Genomic DNA, 19,138 nt, shown 5'->3' on the forward strand with positions numbered 1-19,138 from the left:
TTGATTTTGATTTCTCTTCAGAAAATGTTTCCTCCAAAATCTTTTGAGTAGCTCTCTGCGTGACTACTGCCTCCCGCTTGAGACTTCATGAGAACACAGGGAACCACACTCTGCTGAAGGAAATCCTTGGATTCAAGAAGGTTGCAGAGGATGTAATTTAGGGCAGACTGTAGCCATGACTGTAATGTGCTACAAAATCTGTCTGCAATGTTGTGGAGAAAGTATGAGGAGAGCTGTAAGAATGTACCCAACAACCTCATTCTCTTTCAAAACTTTCCAAGTTTAAAGGAAACCACTCGTCAATGCAGAGATCTCCAAAGAGAAAAGAAGTACTTAAAATGTGGTTTTACTTTTTTTGTTCTGAGATCATGAAGTCATGTGATTTGCTGTCACATTCATGAGGTGCTGTCAAATCCAGTGAAGAAATCTCACTGGCCTCTGGGCTGGTATTTCATCCTGGAAATGAAAGGGAAAAAAAGTGGACAGTTGAAATTCTTCTGAAAGCAGATCTAGAACACTGCCTGCCTGCACCAAGCTGAGCCTGGCTCAGCTCCAGCGCTGAGGCATCACACATCTTCATGGGATCCTTGTCATACATGTCCCACGCTGGCCGGGATCCATCATTTTCTGTAGATCTCCAAGTGCAAAACTTCTTTTCTTTAGGGTCTGAAAGGATATTTTTCAAGCTATGACCTGGCAGTAGTTCCCTTGACTTATTTAGCATAAACCTCTCTGTGTTTGATAGGTGAAGATGGCCAAATAACACAGATATTGATTTGTAAATATTTTCCTGAAGAAGAACATGGAACACTGTGTATTTTGTTAACCACTGGCTCAGATAATTGACTGTTCAGAAACATTTGAAAGCCCCCTGAGTTCTTATGAAAACTCTAGAGTAAGCCTTAAGAAAAGCAGGTGGAACAGCCACTAACCACTTAAGCGAATATGAGAGCTGAAAACTTTAGTAAAACGTGGGCATGTGCTGCCCTAATGTCTCATCTAAGGACACTATGGCATCTGAGACGTGCAAAAAAGGACTTGGAAAACACAATGCAAACCATATCAGCTTGATCACAGGTCAATCAGCGATGTAGTATCTCAGCTGACAGGGTTATAGGAGCAGAACGTTTCAAGAAATCAGACGAGTAAAGATGTATTTATTTGTCTGCTGCTCCATAATGACTAGAACTGGGAGGTTTCTTTCAGCCCAGTCCCAAAGAAGCGTGTATGCTTCTTTAACCTTTTTAGTTGAAAATCACCTCATACCTAATGGACCGAAAAAGAGCAACTAATAATCTGAGAGGGCGGAATAGAAAATCTGTCAGCCTGAGTCAGACTATTGGACCATCAAGCCCGGTATCCTGTCTCTGAAATGCTGTCAGTATCTGACACTTCAGGCTTAGTTGGGATAATAAAACATTTTTCTCGAACCTTATGTAACATTTCAGCCTGGCAAAGAGAAGATTTAAACATTGATTGCTTTCCACTCCCCTCTGTCCCATGAATATGAATCTGACTCTTGTCCAAAATGAACAACTCTGATGAGCTGGAATTTGTTTCTGGGCAGGATGGGAAAAGCTCCTCTCTCGTTACTTATTCCTGGATAGATCTGCTAAACCTTTGCCTCTAAAAGGGGGCTTGAATTATGATACATAAAACTTCATCCGCAAAATTCTGGGTACCCAAGGACACCTTTTCGTGGAAGGTGGAAACGCATGTCGTAAGACCTCATGTCTAGTCACTTTATTTTTCCCCCATCATGTCTACTTCCTTTATTTTTTTATTTGTTTAAGCTCTCCATTAGTTTATTAGCTTGACAGCAGCCCAGTTAATTAGACCGTCTTCCCTCCCCCAGCGTAAGTGGTACATTAGGCTCCCCAAATGCACACAAAATTTAGTGCTGCTGCTGGGGCACTTCTCAAAACAAATAAAAGATTTGCAAACCAGCCACCAAGCATCCAACGTAATTAAACTGCATTTGTTACTTTTTCGGCACTCGCACACAATCGAGGCCTTGTACGAGGAAAGCACTCCCCAATCAGGCTGTTTTTCTTTTGGAGGGAAGAGTGCCAGGAGCCTTACCACCCCAGGTAACATAAGATCTCAACGAGCAGCAAATGGACAGTTGCAGCCAGAGTGAATGGACTGTGGGGAGATCTATATGAATGTGAGTATCTATAGAGAGAGCTGTAGACGTATGCAAACGTGCACATACAGGAGAGTATAGTTCTTGAGGTGGAGGAGGAGGAAAGCAGTGGAAAACCTCCTAGAAATTACTGCTGCATGTACAGGTAAGTAAATGACTCTGGAGTCTTGCTGTCCACCACCTCAATCAATTACAAGGTTATTCAAGATAAAACAAACACCATTTCAATTAACTGCATATACAGCAGCGGTTAGAGGCACAGGCAGGGAAGAGGAAATGGGAGGAATTTTTGGAAAATGGAACTTTTTTTCCCCCTTCTTCTGTAGATATGCACAAATAGAGGTTGCCTTGAGGGGCTGTGAGTACAGCCATGAATGGTTTTAAACTCCAACCTAAAGCCATCATGCTCTAAATTAAAAAGAAAATTAGGAAGGAAAATGAAAAAAAATAAAAGGGGAGGGGGAAAGGAATGAATGAGCCTTGAAACATCTGTTTAGTTTGTCCAGGCACGAATCAATTATTTGCGAGAGCAAATGGGAGAAGGTAATTGGGACATATGCTCCAGTATCTCTGATTCTGTTGGAAACAGAGCATAGCTAACAAGTCTCTCAGCAACGTTAAACTGCAGTGCTGTGCCAGTATAGCTTTCTTCTCTGTATGCATGGGAATGCCTGGAACCTTGCAGTATTAGGAGACAGTGGGATGACCGACTGAAAACATCCTGTAAATGTAGTAGTGATTTGAGAAGACGGAGTAGTGCTGATGATGTGGGACTGGACATATAATAAATTCAATGATTTTCTATCCATGCCATGTACTTCTTAGCTAACACTGAGCAAAACATCTTAGCTCTTTCCTTCATTTTTCACACTTCTGTGCAACAGGCAGTACTCTCAACCTTTACCTGTCTGATGCATTTTCAATGTGGTATTTCCAGTCCACTGGCAGTGTTCCACTCAACAGAGGTTGCATTCTCACTTGGGTGTGTCCCATTGGACTACAAATCAGGTACTCTGACCACAATACATCATGTTCTACATGGGCAGAGGCACCCGGTCTCCCAAGGACATGACTGGTTGAAAAGAGGGCACATAATGTGTGGCAAAAAAATTGGTTAACAGAAATTTCATTTTCCTCTGTGAATTGTTCGTGATTATACTTTTATTGTTATTTGTCCATTGGAATTGTGAGATTAGAATTTCTGGTCAAAAGGTCTGTCTTAGAGATTCTTCCCCTGTAATCAGTAAGATTTTCAATGTGCGGTTTACATTATTTTTCTACTTCTTTGGCTGATGTAGTGAAACAGTTATGATCAACTGGGTTTTTTGGGGAAAAAAAATAACTCTTTATTAATCAAATATTTCTTTCTGCATGAAATACACCCAGGCCAGGAGATAGGAATAAAATTTATAGCTGCAAGACCATAAATCACCATCCAGTCTCTTGCAGCTATGTTCATGATCACAAGATATGTATTTTTTGCAGTTGCACAGTTTTCACCTGTGGCTTCAGACACAACAGCTGACTGTGAGCCTGCTCCTAGCCCAGAGCAACAACAAGGAAAAGCAGGTGTATTTGAAACACCTTCACATCAGTTTTATGCACCTCAATTTGGAGGGTATCAGAAACACCTATTTTCTCACTTAATCTGGTGCCACCTAAGGAGCAGTAACTTCTTGGGAGCAAGTTCCACATTTAAGCCATGTAAACCTTCTGTTTGCTGACTACAAGAAGTGAATTTGAGGAGGAACTGAATCACATCCAGAGCTGATAACTGGCACTCCTCTGTAAAGATTCAAACCTCAAACCCTTGAAATTTGAAGAGGTAGTTGCGTAGTAGACATATCTGGGAAGATGAGGTCCAAATCCTGGCTTTGATTTCAGCATCTAGTTAAATTTGAAAAAAATCAACCCTTCCTGATCCCTCTTCCCTTTGGAAAATGTTTTTTCCTCTTCTCCAGTAGACTCATTGACAAAAGCCACCCTAAACATCAAGTCAGAGATCCCTGCTGGAGCACTGACACAACTTTGGGGGTTTGTGTATTTCCCAGGACTATTAACAGAGTAATATAATGAGAAATGAACTGAGGTTAAAGAATTCAGTACCTCATGTATTTTCACTAAAAACACTGACTGCGTCAGGGGACCTGCCAAAAGGAGGGTTTAATATCGTATGAAAAGGAAGAATTTTCATAATGATACTTGGCAGTGCTTGCATCCCCCCATGAATGAAGCTGATGGTGCTTTCTCTCCTCCTTTCTCCTACTCTCTCTCTCCCCTCAGCCCAATGGCAGGACAAATTATTTTACTTTTGAAGTAACAGAGAGTCATGAGACCTAAGAGTGTTTCCAGCACTGGTCTACTGGGCAGCCTCGGGCAACCCTTTGGGAGTCTGGGGGGACTCACACTGCCTACATTTAAGCACTTATAGTTAGAAAAGTAGTTTGGGAAAGCAGTTTTACAGGCTACATAGTTTCTGTGTAGTAAAAAGGGAGAAAGAGGATCCAGGAGGCTCCTTGGACTACCTAAAAATTTTAGTCTATGTGAACATCTCTCCTCGGTTTCCAGATCGAGACAGTGAACAAAAACAATTACTTCCCTTGTAAGCAGATTTGAGACATTTCAATGAAAACCACAGGTATAGGAAGAATCACCTAAGCCATTAAGACCTCTGCAGCTCCCAACAAATCAGCTGTTAATGCTCAGTCCAGAAGAACACAGCAAATCATACACACTTTGCCTTTTATTCTATCACTCACATCCCATGTATATCCTGATACCTCCTGACAAACATAAGACTTTTTATATCAAAGGCCAAAGGTCTCCAAGATAATAATGTATTGAATGAAGAGGTTTAGGAAAGATGAAAGTATCACCAACGTTTCGAGCTTCTGCAAAAACAGGTAGTTTGTAATAGGAAAAAGTTTACATCATCTTCAGAAATGAATCACTTCCCACAAGTCTAAGGAAGATAAAAAAGCTCTCAGCAAAACAATGCCCAGCCCTGAAGGCAGCTTCTCCAACTAACCTGGTGAAAAAATTGATTCCTGGCCTCAAATCTGGCTGAGCATGTAAGGAAGGTACACCAAGAGGGCCATTAGAATAATCTGTAAGCTGTGGTGATCCCTTAGATTTCTGTTTAGATCCTGCGGAGAAAGTCTATTCTCTTAAGTAGGTCTCTGCTAGAGGAAAAGTGCATCACATAATCACTGAGAGGACCAACAGGGAAAGTTGCTCATGAGATGGGAAATCAAGAACATTGTGTTTGACTACAGGGATGTGCCCTGGACAAACAGAACTGCCAAAATACTTCCTGTGAAGGAGAAATGGGTTGATATGGTCATTATGTTTCTGATATTTTGTGTAAAAGCAATCAATGGTCAAATTGAGTGAAATGCAGGCCAGCTTGGCTTCTCTTTCTCTTAGCTATTAAGTTAAGCATGGCTGGGTCAAACCATCCATGGGTGACACTGTACCCCACAATGCCCATTGGCACAGAAATCTGCATTTTATTTTGTGTTATGTTCTGTGCTAGAGAGAAATGTCTGGAGTGCGATCTCCTGGCTTCCAGACAACCCCTTAAAAACAGAAGCTGTGACTGTAATGTTACCCTTTGTGTGTTCTCTTTCTTGTTACCATAGGAAAAAAGTTAAAAATATAGTTATTCTGATTTAAGGCGTCTCCATTTAATGGTCTTGTGGAGTCATAGAAGTGATAAGGAGACTGGAGTATCTCTCTTATGTGGAAAGGCTGAGAGACCTGGCTCTGTTTAGCCTGAAGAAATGAGGACTGAGAGAGGGTCTTATCAATGCTTATCAATATCTAAAGGGTGGGTGTCAAGAGGATTGGGCCAGGCTCCTCACAATGGTGCCCAAAGACAAGACAAGGGGCAATGGGCACAAAGTGGAGCACAGGAAGTTCTACCTGAACATGTAGAAAAAGTTATTTACTGTATGGAGCCCCGGAAGCAGCTGCCCAGGGAGGCTGTGGAGCCTCCTTTTCTGGATTCAAACCCCTCCAGGACTTGCTCCTGTGCAACTTATTCGAGGTTACCCTGCTTTGGGGACTGGATGATCTCCAGAGGCCTTTTTCAACCTTGACCACTCAGTGATTCTGTGAGATTTCTAGAGCTAAATACTCAGCCTCATAGTCGTTCAAACCCTGATGCAATAAAATTCAGCACACACAGTCCATTTTTACTGAGACGCCTGGAATAAAGTAAGCAGAGAAGTACACTGGAATAAAGACTGCAGAACGCAACTCTTCATTTGGAAATGATGGTAGGGCCCTCATTTACAAGTGATAAATGTCAATGTTCTTCCATCTCCAACCTTTTTAAACTGCTTTGAGGGACTACACCAGTGGTGTAAGGATCTGCACATCCCACCGCGACTTGGGGCCAGGGCAGGGAGACAGCGGGGCCATTGGAGCTTCACTGAGCACGTCATGGTGGAGGTGTCCTTGTTTTATTCCTTTTCCTTAAAAAAAAACAAAATGAGGTGCCCCAGGGGAAAGCCAGCAGTTAGAAGCAGCCCCACCTGAGTGTGTCTTGGGAGGAAGCCTACTGCCTCATATTTTTTAAAAGGAAAAAAAAATTATAATAATAGAGCTGAGCCAAAAATATCAAGCAGCTCATAGCTGTGAAAAAGCCAGGGAAAGCTGAGTCGCACCCGCTCAGTGTTGTTCTTCCAAACAAGCTGACCACCCTCCCTTCATAACATTTTATTTATTAAAGCAAGAGTCGCTCCACTGGAATAAAATTATGCTATAGTCATATGCATATGCATATATATATATGTATGTATGTATGCATCCACACACACATATACTTATTTATGACCGTATTTCTATAGACCATTCAGGTAGAAGGTCCCCTTAGAATTTTCAGTGTGTGAGATGCTGAACTGGTTAAAGAGGGAGATATTTAAATGCTGTGGAAAGGAACGAGCTGTGATCCAGGGCTCTCCCCGCCATGGCTCAGGGCAGCACTCCTACACCCAGGTCCCGACGTTGCTACAGCATGCCTTTGTCCCATTAGTTTGTGAGGTGTAACGCATCACCCCATGAGCCTCCCGGGTTTCACTGCCCTTGGGAGCTGGCACAGCCTCTGGGTGTGATGGTGGCCCCAGGGGTGATGGCAGATCTGGGGCTGACGAAGGGACTCTGTCCCAAAGTGTCTGAGTTTGGGGACAATGGTTGCTGCTGCCTCTCTTCGTAGCTGTGAGCTCCCCAGCTCAGGGCCTGCTTTTACAAAGCCATTTTAGTGACTTCATCCTTAACCAGTCATAGAATCATAGAATAGTTTGGGTTGGAAGGGACCTTAAAGATCACCTAGTTCCAACTCCCCTGCGATGGGCAGGGACACATCCTGCTAGACATCCCGCTACATCAGTCCTTCAAAGCAACCTGCTCTTTCTCCCAGGGAACAAAACCATGTGATGCCTTTAAATATCTGACCAAATTCTTTAGACGCTTAGCTCAGCTCAGCAGAAACAGCACCTTGGGTATTTTCCTGTGGCTATTTATTTATTTATTTTTTTATTTTCTCCTGTGTGTTCATTCCCATTTTGAAGCATCGTGTATTTACCTGCAGGACAGTCTAGACAGCTAATGAAGTAGTAAGAGCCCAGTGGGTTTTTACAAGAATGGAAACAAAAAGAACAGTAGAAATGGGTACATATTTGAATCAAGACTGAAGGGTGGACGTCTGGGTACTGAGTGTGCCACGGGCAAGGCTGTCCCTTGATTATTTGGTGTATTGCTATCATTCCTAAGAATCCCCAAAGGTACGACCCCGTTGTTCTAAGGAGCAGGTCAAATTCATAAAATGTGCTTAAAGATGCTGATAAGATCCCAGAGGGATTTTTCCAGACAGTTCATAAAACCAGGTTGTGAGTCACCACTGGAAGTTAACGGGAGTAAGGCCTGGAACATATCTAGGTGCTTTTAATAAATCCTACTCTTTCCAAATCGACATGATTAAATGCATATTATGCTTTTTGAAAATCTGACCTGGTGTTTACACAGTGCCAAGAGCAGTAATCTGAGTACTAAAATACTCCATACTTCTGGAGAATAGTGCCTGCTCTGGAGAACCTAAAATATTAATGAGCAAGGTAATATGCAGCCGGACTCTTGAGACAGAGGAATGAAACTTCTTCCTCTGTGTCTCACATCAGATATTTAGTCTTTTATGTTGATGCTTATGTTCATACCCTAAATATCAGAAGTCACCTCCGAACTGCCAAGGCCAAATTCATATTCCTTATAGCCGTTAAAGGTAATTCCTTATCAAGCATCCTGACAGACGTGATGGGTATTGCTGTATTGCTTTCACGCTCGCCACACGAGCTGTGAGAATGTGACCGAGAAACCATCCGGAAAACCCAGTTCTTACATTCCACCTTCTCACAGAGGAGAGCGATACTGAGAAAAAAAATTCCCCACCACTGCCGTTACCTGTTCTTTTCCTTGCTCTTTGCTGACGCTCATCAGTCACCTTGCTACCCATCACTTTTTCCAGAGCCACATAGGGTGTTGTCGTGTGGTCCTTCCTCCTGTCTTACTGCTGCGTGTTGTTTCTGGAGAGCACGGTACTACTGCTTGGCACTGCTTCTGGCCGGTGACTCGGAGGAGGTGGCAGGCAAACGCAAACCGTGCCCAGCACTTTCCCATGAAGGCCTGGCTTCCTCACAGAGGAAAAGCAGCTAAACCTACTGAAGCGTGTCCTCCAGTCTATCGGGAAGAAAATAAAAAGTGATTCAGCTTATTTTTCTTTCGTTCAGCTGTCTTACAGCTAACATCCCCGGTAAAGCTGTTGTGTTTTTATTTGAAACATGTTCTTCACTTACAGCAGCAATTTTCTTTGAATTTTAATGGTTTATTTATAATTCCTTTCTACGTATGTGGCTGAATAAAAAAGCCCTTTTATGTTGAAGCATCCTGTTAACTTCATAAGGAACAGGGGTAGCTCAGTAACTTCTGGTGGACTGCTAGAATCTGAATAAAATACATTCAGTGATAATAACATCATAAAAGTTTGTAACCAGGAGGAAGCTAAGAAGATTGTGTAGTTGACGTCCCGCATTGAGCCAGGATGAACTACACCTGGACTCAAATGTTTGCCTGATGTGTTCTGAAACAATTTTACATCTCCAGGTAGCTTCCACAACATTGGATACTTTTGATCTTTCACCTCCGTGACAGCTAGACTCTGGTGACTAACTTGGCAATTTTCCATGGTTCTATTTCCCATGATGCAGTATTAAATTCTGCATCATTGGAAAACATAGATTTAATGGTAGCAAAAATCACATTGTGAGGGTTTACTTTACTGAGCTAAAAAAAGTGGAAGATCCTAGAAGCTGTCAGTCTCTGTCTCCCAGGATCTACCTGTACTTTTAGCTCCCATGCACTCGCTGGTTTCTTTTGTCAGTAGGTTTCCTTGGAATAAGAAACATTGGCAGACAGTGGAGTTAACCATTCATTTTGAAAAAAATGTTCATATTCTCTGTCAAAATGCTTTTGAGGTTGCTGCCACCAACAAGATTGCTGTTTCTCTTCAAAATGAATGACAGGTGATGAGGAGAGCGCAAACTATTCAACAGATGTCCAGTATATTGCTTGTGCTGGGATTCGTCATCATGCAAACCAGATGGTCAACACCTGCAATAGAGGAACACAGGAATGCAGAGATTGCATCTAGAACCCAAGTCACTATGGGCCATATCTAACTTTGAGCACTATGGGGTGAAAAAAAAAGTGCTGAAGTCACTGATCCATGGCTGTTGAGCAAAGTTAATGGATTCGGGCTTCCTGAAATCAGTCTGGAATTGAAATAAGCCATTTTTAAAAATTTTTCTAAGTATCTTTTTCAGTCTGTGAATGTTAAAGTGCTGATGTAAGATGATAAAGAAAACTGTCTTCCCAGGACTTACCAGCCACTGGGACACTATTCTGATGACATTCCACATACCACCATTGGACCTGCATCATTGCGCAGTTCCAGACAGAAAAGCAAAATTAACTTTTCCAGTTGAAACTCCAAGCAGTATTTTAGGGAGGGTAAGTATAAATAGCAAAGACTGGATTTGGACAGTGTACCAGGGCTAACACCCATACTCTTGCAAAATGCGCCTTGGGATCTTGAATGACCACAAGTGGTCAGAAGCTTGGTTTTGGCACCTTATATTGACATATTTTCTTCATGACATCAACAGTCATGTCCCCTGTGGTCCTGTCTTCCGCTCTCAGTGGCAGTGGCAGCCCTGCAGACTAACAGCTGTGACCTAGGGAGGATATAAATAGTCAACATTTTTTTTCACCTATTCTGTAATTCTTTTCCAAAATGGATAAAAGAAACTGCCAACCAGATAAGGAACAATTGCTCCAAGCCAGTATGGAAAGGAACTGGGAAAGGTTCCATGAGCAGAATTAACTCAGCAATGCAGATTTTCCAGGGCATCATCTGGTAGCTCTCTCTTGTTTTGCTAGTTTGCTTAATATTGTCAAGTTTTCTGTTGTTTCGTTTAATTTTGGGTCTTTCTATCATCTTAATTTTTGACCTCTAGGCTGTTGCAACCTTCATAGTTACCAAGTCTCTTTGTAGTTATCTTATCTAGGTTTCCTAATTTCCACCATTAGGTGATGTCTGACACCTTCTTTCTCAAATCTGGCAGTCTGGACAACCAGTGAGTCATTTACTCTCCCACCACATCTTCCTGCCTCCCTTCAGCCCCACGTTGTGGGTGTGACTGCAGTGTGAGATATGCAAAAAGCAATGTGGAGATGGGTGCCATTAGTTCTTCACTGTTACTACAGGCAGCAAACCCCACCGAGAGGACAGTCTAATAAAAAAGTCCCTAGATTTTGGAACTGAATTCTAAAATTCAGCTCATATGTACTCAAAGCCATAATGATGTACAAGAGGTCAGCTTTCACCTGTAACTAAAGTCTCTATCATTCAATCCAACCAGTAGGGGAAAAACAAAGTTACAATACGTGTATGACTAATCCCAGCAGTCAGATTCTGCCTTGAGATGAATGGGCATAATGGCAATAATTCAGAGGCAATTGCAAACTCCTATGCAGATATATTAGTCCATTGAAATTAAGGGTATAGCCACAGATGAGTGGTTAAGATTAAACTCATTGCTAGAAGGTAGTCTGTCAGTAATTCTTCAGGAGGGAATGAAGTCTGATGGTGTAGCTTTGGGCTTAGGAAATATGGAGGAGGTGTTTTCAAATTGCTGGAAGAGTGGTTCTGTGTTGAAAGGTCGGGTTTGTAGCAAAAACGTGCTCTCTAGAATGGATGCCACTGTCTCCAGAACAACAGGATAACTCCAAATAATCAGTAGGTAAAAAAGCTGTGATAAGAGGGAGGACATAAATCCTATGAATTCATCCTTATTTTTCTGCTCAGATATGATTCCTGATGATTGTTTTCTCAGCCCTAAGGCCCTGGACATGGTGCCATACTCAACTTCCTCTTCACTATCTGGTCTCCAACATTACAAAAAAGCTAAGTGATCTGCACCGAGCAGTTCCTTGGTCCCGGCTGCCAGGGTAGTGCCTCATATTGCTTAACAGTAGCTTTGATATACCACGAGCTGATCCCATCCACAGTCTTGCTTTTGTAATTGCATTCCAATGAGTATCTCTAATTCCCCCTGAGCACAGAGAGCAAACCACTGAAATCAGTTGGAGTTCCTTTGCATTGTAACTTCTGTCTAATGACCAGTGTTTACTTCCAGTGAGTCATTAGCAAGTGCGATGCTTGGCTAAAAAATTGTTTCCAAGAACCTTGTCATCATTAATCATTAATCCAGGCACTGATGTTCTACTGCTAGATGTGATTACCCAGTGTTGGAATTGAGATGACAATAATGCATGTACATCAGACTGGACTAGAAGAGCACATGATAGACAGAAGATCTAGGTTGCCCCCATTCACGTCCCTGCCAAGTGATCTGCCATTCAACAATGGCAGAATTTGGCACGTTTCCCTGACCCAAAGAGTTTGCAATTTGAAGAGGTGCTTTTTTATTCACACTGCTTTTATAGCTGTTCCCATGTCAGTAAGTGGGATGAATTCCCCTCTTACTTTTATTGAAATGTAAATGAAGTTTGTCAGGACTTTCCCTAACCTGCATGTGTAAAGTTTCATTTAATAGAGCATGCCGGGTCACTGAGGTGTGCTCAAGGCTCTGTTCTTCCATCTTTCACTCTAGAAGAATGCTGAAATTGTAGTTTGGGGATTTGAGTGGGGAAGAAAAGTGGAGTATGAGGGAGGCTGACAAATGCCAACAGTAAGATCAAACGCACAATGCCAGAGCGGAGACCAGTGCTGGACCACTGGGTGGAAGAAGCGAGTTTGAAGGGGCAGCTGTGGCTGACAGGTGGTGTTGATAGCACGGTTGGCTGTAGGGTAGGATTAAAATTATAGCTGCACATATGACTGAGGAAAAGTATTTCTCATACACCAGCTGCTGCGAGTACTTGGTGGATTTAGAGTGGATTTGAAGAAGCACTTAATGTGTGAATAACAGCTACCAGGTTCCTCAATGAAACTTGCAAAGTGGACAAATAAATTATGATTGGTTTATTGCGGGAAAGACAATTAGTGGGAATGAATTGATGGATGGCTTGCTGTTTCATTTGAGAGCCTCGGAGACTTTGTGTTCTGAAATCCCTCTTAACACTTCCCACTTAGCTATTAGACCAGAAGTAAAAATTGTTAATGCATTAAAATTTTCTTGGCCTCAGTGTATTTTCCCATACAATTTCCATTTTATTTATTAAGCAAAAGAAATAATACTATCAATATTCACAAATTCAACCTTTTACAACATTTTAACTTTGATATCAAGGATAATAAAAAGATCTTCCAGAGCAAAAGAAAGACCACAAGAGCGATGGAAGTCTTTAGTTTCCACAAATTTAGCTCCTATAAAGTCTGGACACCCAGGGCGGATGCCTTGGCTCAAAAATCACCTCCTGGCTCCTCCTTTTCGTCTTGGTTTTTAATTGGAGCCAGGAGAAGGATCCCGGCATTTGCCAGGTGAATGCAAGCTGTACTCTGGCGCGATGCCTGCAGACCCATTACTGTTTTGTAGATTAAAAGGACAGCAAAAGAGGTGGAGGAGAGCTAAGGGGAGGGAAAGAGAAGAGAGAAAGAAAATAGCAAAACACTTTGTCCTAATTCAGGTGAAAATGTTAATCTCGGTGTCTATACAGACAGTCTGCCACGTACAAGGCAGAGAAGGGAACAAATTCTTTTTATATGTGTTATGTTCTCTAATTATCCCTGTGTGCCAGCCTCTAGGAACAATTGAATATTGCTGCCAAAGTCTATGCCTGCTCAGACATCATTCTCGTGGGGAAAATCTGGGAACAGCTTGGCTGCCACGTGATCAGCCAGTCACTTCCAGCTTGGACACATTGGAGCTCTCCGTTCATATCTGCCGAGAGCAGTGTTGTGGTTAGAAGGGAGGATGGAGGGCTGGGTGGCAGGAATTGTGGGTTCTGTTCACACTGCTGTGACCGAACCACTGCAACTTTGGCCCTGGCATTTGATCTCTGGCTCAGTTCCCTCACCCTCAAAACGGGGAGGATGCTGATAAGAATATTTAATTAGTTATGAGGAGTTTATGAATTGAGTGATTTCAGGTCCTGGGTTACAAAGCAGCAACAAGCAGATGTTATTCTCCTGTTTTTTACTGTGTGGTCCATCCTGGTTTTGAATGAACCAGTTTTTTTTTTTTGAGGAGTTTTAAATCTAGCGGAATTCATTCTAAGGACCAAATTTCCTCTTGCATTAGGCAATGAATTTCTGTTCCTAAGCCTCTTGATTCTCAGGTTTACTTGGACACGATGGGGAAGACTGCTTGTTCACTCCAATGGCAAAAGCAGTCTTACAACGAGTCTACCTGAAAGACTGTAACTGCTTATTTAATGTTACCACACAGACGGAATAGGTCTACTGGGCAATTTTCCATCAGAATTATTTTCTGAAAGAAAATGGCTCTGTGCAAAATCATTATTTTATAATGAAGGTGACTGTTTTCTGGAAAGGGAATTCCATTTTCAGCCAGCTCTTTTACTAAGGAATTGGAACTAATGGGAAAGACAAGACAAGAAACACAGAGAGTGGGATACGAGTTCAAGGATATGCTTTGCCTTGGAAAAATTAGTTTACCTTTATGACAAAAATTATCTTTTGACTAAAACAGAGCCATTTTCCCACGAAACTGAGTTGGTTTCTAATTGATTACATGCAAAGGCAACTCAAATATCTGAAAATCAATGCCTTTACATTTTTATACCTTGTGTTATTGAAGAGATGCCAATTTCAAACTAATAATTTTTAAACTGTTATGTTTCCCATTATCATGCTAATCTATTACCTTGAGTTCTATTTAGGCACAAGAATCTGATTTCAGAACCTCAGGAGAATTTAGGTGCCTAAAAACCATTCAGAAATACTAAACTAGAGCACAGTTACACCTCTTGAAGTGGATTAGACCCTGAAAGCACCTGGGAGGGGGCCATGCATGTCATCCATCTTTTGGTCCCAGTGTTTTTTCAGTTATATAATACCCTAAAATACAACAAATTTCACTTTGGTGTCCAATATATTCTATAATTTTATGAATGGCTATATCCAAGGTCTTATGAGAATTACACCACCATAAAATCCATCCAAAGTTACCATTTATCTATATTCTGATATTTATGAAGCTTATTTGAGAAACGCTAACTTTGAGGGCTGCCTTGTAGTTATTTGACATTGTTTGTGCTGGGCAAACTCCTTGGAGACAAGGAGTAAATTCCTCTGAGATCTTGTGGTCAGATCAATTTGTAGAGCTGTTTCCATGTTTTCTGATGCAATCGAGTGTAACAATGTTGTATCCCAGTAAACATGGAAAGGGAGCAAGGAAAACATTTCTCAATCTGCTTCCTAAAAATACTGCTTTGGGTGGGGAGGGGCTCAAGTTTTATTCCAGGAGCTCATTCAAGCCCTCATCAGTTTCCACAATGTCTCAGATTTTACTGTCTTATATTTCATGTGTGTATAGATTGGGAAACAGAGTGCTACATGGGCCAAATGCCCATAAGCATGACATGCAATAACCATTATGCATTCAAATATACATATTCATGGATGGAGAGTTGCCAAGCATGGCTGGAAGTAAATTCAGTATTTGGCAAAGTGGGCAGATCATCAAGGGTGATCCTGGGAAGTGCTTTTTTGAATTGCCTTTCCTGAGTTTGTATCTGAATATTCTAATACTGTAGGAGGGAAAGAAAAAAAAAAGTAATGTCTTTATTGTCTATATTTTGTCTAGATTTTGTATTCTGTGATTTGTTTCATCTGGAGTTTTGCTTTCTTTTAATTGTCTTCTTTCCCCTCCTTGCCTGGTGAATAGTGTTAAGCTTTCAGATAAAACCTGATGAAAATACAAGTTCTTATCGAGTTCCTGGAGAGGAGGGAGAGAATAAAACAGGGTACCAGATTTACCAGTGCCCAGATGAGAAACAGCAGTTAGCTGAGGGTCACAAAACTCACTAGTGCTGTTCTGATGCCTATGTCCACCATCTCAGGAACACACCATTTTTTAAAGACTACCCCTGTTTAGGAACCTATTTTCCAGTAAGTGTTTCATGCAGTAACAGAGGGGGAGACAGGTGTGTGTATTCCTCACTACTCATACTGTTGTCACAACAGCACAGTGCGTTTATGGATTGGCCTCTTTGCACAGGCATGGAACAATAGTGTGTGTGTGTGTGTGTGTGTGTGTGTGCGCCTTTGTGCATGCTTTTTACACCCACGACTTTCAAAAGTCAAGTCCTGAATCCTTGGTATGCCTTTATCTTTCTTCTCCACTACCTAAATATGAAAAACATAGTATTAAAATGCTCTAAAATGACTACTTGTAATCATTGCTGTCATATTCCTTTTGTGTCTGTATTGAATTTTGCCTTTTGAGCATATACCCCATGTGGCTTTGGGGACTGGTTTGCTCCAGAAGCTGTTGCAGTGGGTCATGGTGAAGAGTTGTCCATCCTAGTGGAAACTGGATCACTTAGACATATAGCAGCAAGGGGTATAGCCATGTTAGGTGGAAGATGTATAGAGCTGTGGAACTGTGCCTCAGCTTGCCGTTCAACAGACACCTTGCCACATAAAAGTGGATTCAAGCACCACACAGGACCTCCAACCCTGTTCAGACCTTAGGCAAGGGTCTCAGCCCACAGCACAGTGCTTGTTGCCCCATCAGAATTCAACAATGAATTCACATGCATTTTCTGATTCCACTGCTTTTGCTTCTCTTTTCAGGACACTTGAATGAGAGCATCTCCCAGTGGCAAAGATAAGAGCCCACGTCCTGCATCCTGTAGCTGTGCATTCTCAGCCACAAGAGTCACCGTAGCCCCTTTCCGGAGGGAAGCGATTTGAACAATGCCATCTCAGACTGATGCAGCTAATCCAGCTTTACCCAGGGTAATTATGTGAAGTGACGTCCAAATCTGAGTGGTTTTTCTAGACACAGAGATTATTACATGATGAAGAAAGTACACCAGCTACTTCCCTCCCCACATATCTCTTGTGCGGTCTAAAAATAGCCTTAAGCATTTGAAAATGTGCCTTAATCTTTTGACAGGGAAGTGGATGAGGTCACAAGACTGGGAAAAGACTTGCTGTCAGGAGGATGGTGAACTTGACACATTGAATAGAGCTGAGTGCTGCTGTGGGTAAAGAAAGGTAAGGAAACGGGGCCCAGTGTGGCCCTTCTTTTCAGTATTTTTTGTATACATCTTTGGTGCATGTGAAATGCTATGGGTTAAAACCCCTTTTGTTATATAGAGGGCGGAATGTGACAGGATCAGCTGTTCTATTTTCAGTATAGGAAGCTATAAAGAGCCTACAAAGAAGAAGACAAAACAGTATATTCCAGCAAAAAGCCAATGTAGACACAGCTAGGGAAAAGCTCTTCCCCATTCCCTGTGACAGCTCACTGTCTGCATTAAGAAAATTGGGATTTCTCCTTCCACAAGCTTCTCCAGATCAAGCTGATCCTCTTTGGTTCTGGAAAACATATTTTGCTCATTGGCATTTGACAGTATCCCACATCTTGGCCCTCCCTTGTTACTAGAGAAATGCTACAGGTATACAGCCGGGGTATGAAGCTTATTATTACAGGGAAGTAAGATGTTAAGGAGTCCTGCTTCATAAGAATTAATGAAAAAGAGTATTAAATATCCTTCTTCCACCTCAAGACAGATTGCAGGGCATAAGTATTCTCTGAATGCTCATTTCCCACTCCTGCGCAATGGACTCAGGCTATCCCTGCCATTCGTGCGTGAAACATCTCTCCACAAATTTGCAGCCCAATCGATGCAGTTCTATTAGAGGTCTATGATTTGCATAATTGGGTGCTAACACAAATAAAGCTAACAAATTGCTGATAATTGCAAAATGTCAACTATATTGCGGTAGGTCAGAGGTGAAATACACGGGTGAAGTCTCCAGGTGTATTGAGGTCAAAAGCAACATGGTATTCAGGGGAAAGGCGTTAGGGGTAATAGCTATCAGAAGAAACTCAGCTGAATAATGTTAAAGCCAACCAGATATAAAGTAACATGTTGCTGGAATACTCCAGGAGAGAGGGATTACTGTTGATGTGAGTGGTTGGTTAGTCCTTTGTGTGTTAGGATAAACTGAAGGTTGTTTCCCAGAAAATTCTACATGGCACTCTGGATGGCTGGGAAGAGGAATCTCAATTGGCTGTGGTAAGACTTGAGAACCTGAGGGTCTAGAGGACATAAACTTACACTGATGCTTTAGAGGGATCTGAAGCTCACTGCATTTAGCTCACTTCTTCCTATCAAAGCTTCAAAGATCCCTTTTAGTTTGGGGAAAATGAAAAATTATAGGCAGCCTGAGGAAATGCAGTTCTTTTTAAAATGGCCTTGGTTTTAACTGTTGTACTGTATTGCTTCAAAATCCTCTCAAGAACTTCCTTCTGTAAGTGAAAAACAGCCTTACAAATGGCCAGGATGGTTTAAATCAACTTCAGTGCAATAAAAGGTGTATGTGCTCCCGTAGTCAGGGGAGTTGGAAAAAGAGCTATCAATAACAGTATGTCAGATAAACACTGAGGGCAAAGAGAGGACTTTGCTGGGACATGACTTTTTTCATATTTCTGGGGATTCTCTTTCACTTCTGTCTTCAGTTGCTTTTATATCTTTAACCATATAGCAGCCAAGGCAGGAGAGGAACTATCTGACAAAGGTTTCATTGACAAAAGTGTATGATGTTTTGCTAGAAAGCACTTCCTTCTCTGCTGAAGACTTTGAAGTGTTGTCTTTGTTCTTTCAGGCTTGTTATTTTTTTTTTTTTCTCTTTAAAAATGATTGACAAAATACTTGAAAGTCATGTTTTGGTACAGACAGAATAACAGGAGCAGCAACAGAAACCCTTCATTTAAAAGGGTATCATCATGCTAAAACGATGTATTTGAAAGATGATTTCTAATCCTTGTTAAGAAAACAGTGCCTTAAATAATTTAAAACTGCTAGTTGAATTTTAAAACTGTGTATAATTTACTCTTTAAGTTGTCTTCTTCCTTCATTGACTGTCTCGGCGTGCCCTTTCTCTGCTGACTTTGCATTTCTTTCATGTGGCTCAGTTTTACTAACTGCAAAAATGGATTACCAGAAATTAACTCCTTTGTAAAGTGCATTGAATCAACATCAAAAAGTGACATTGTAAGGCAAGGGATTATTAATGTAGTCTGCTTTTTAATATCTGAACTCTGTGGTAGACTTTGGTTTTCTAAATCCTGACATCCTAAATTATATTTTTTTGCTCATTAGTACCGGGTAATCCCTTTCACATCCATACCGACCTGCATACTAGATCCTACATCCTGATACCTAAAACTGAGATCCTGTCATTGCACACCTGCAGCACTCTCACTACAATTCAAT

The sequence above is a fragment of the Cuculus canorus genome, chromosome 18 (assembly GCF_017976375.1).
Source record: "Cuculus canorus isolate bCucCan1 chromosome 18, bCucCan1.pri, whole genome shotgun sequence".
In the NCBI taxonomy this organism is placed as follows: Eukaryota; Metazoa; Chordata; class Aves; order Cuculiformes; family Cuculidae; genus Cuculus; species Cuculus canorus.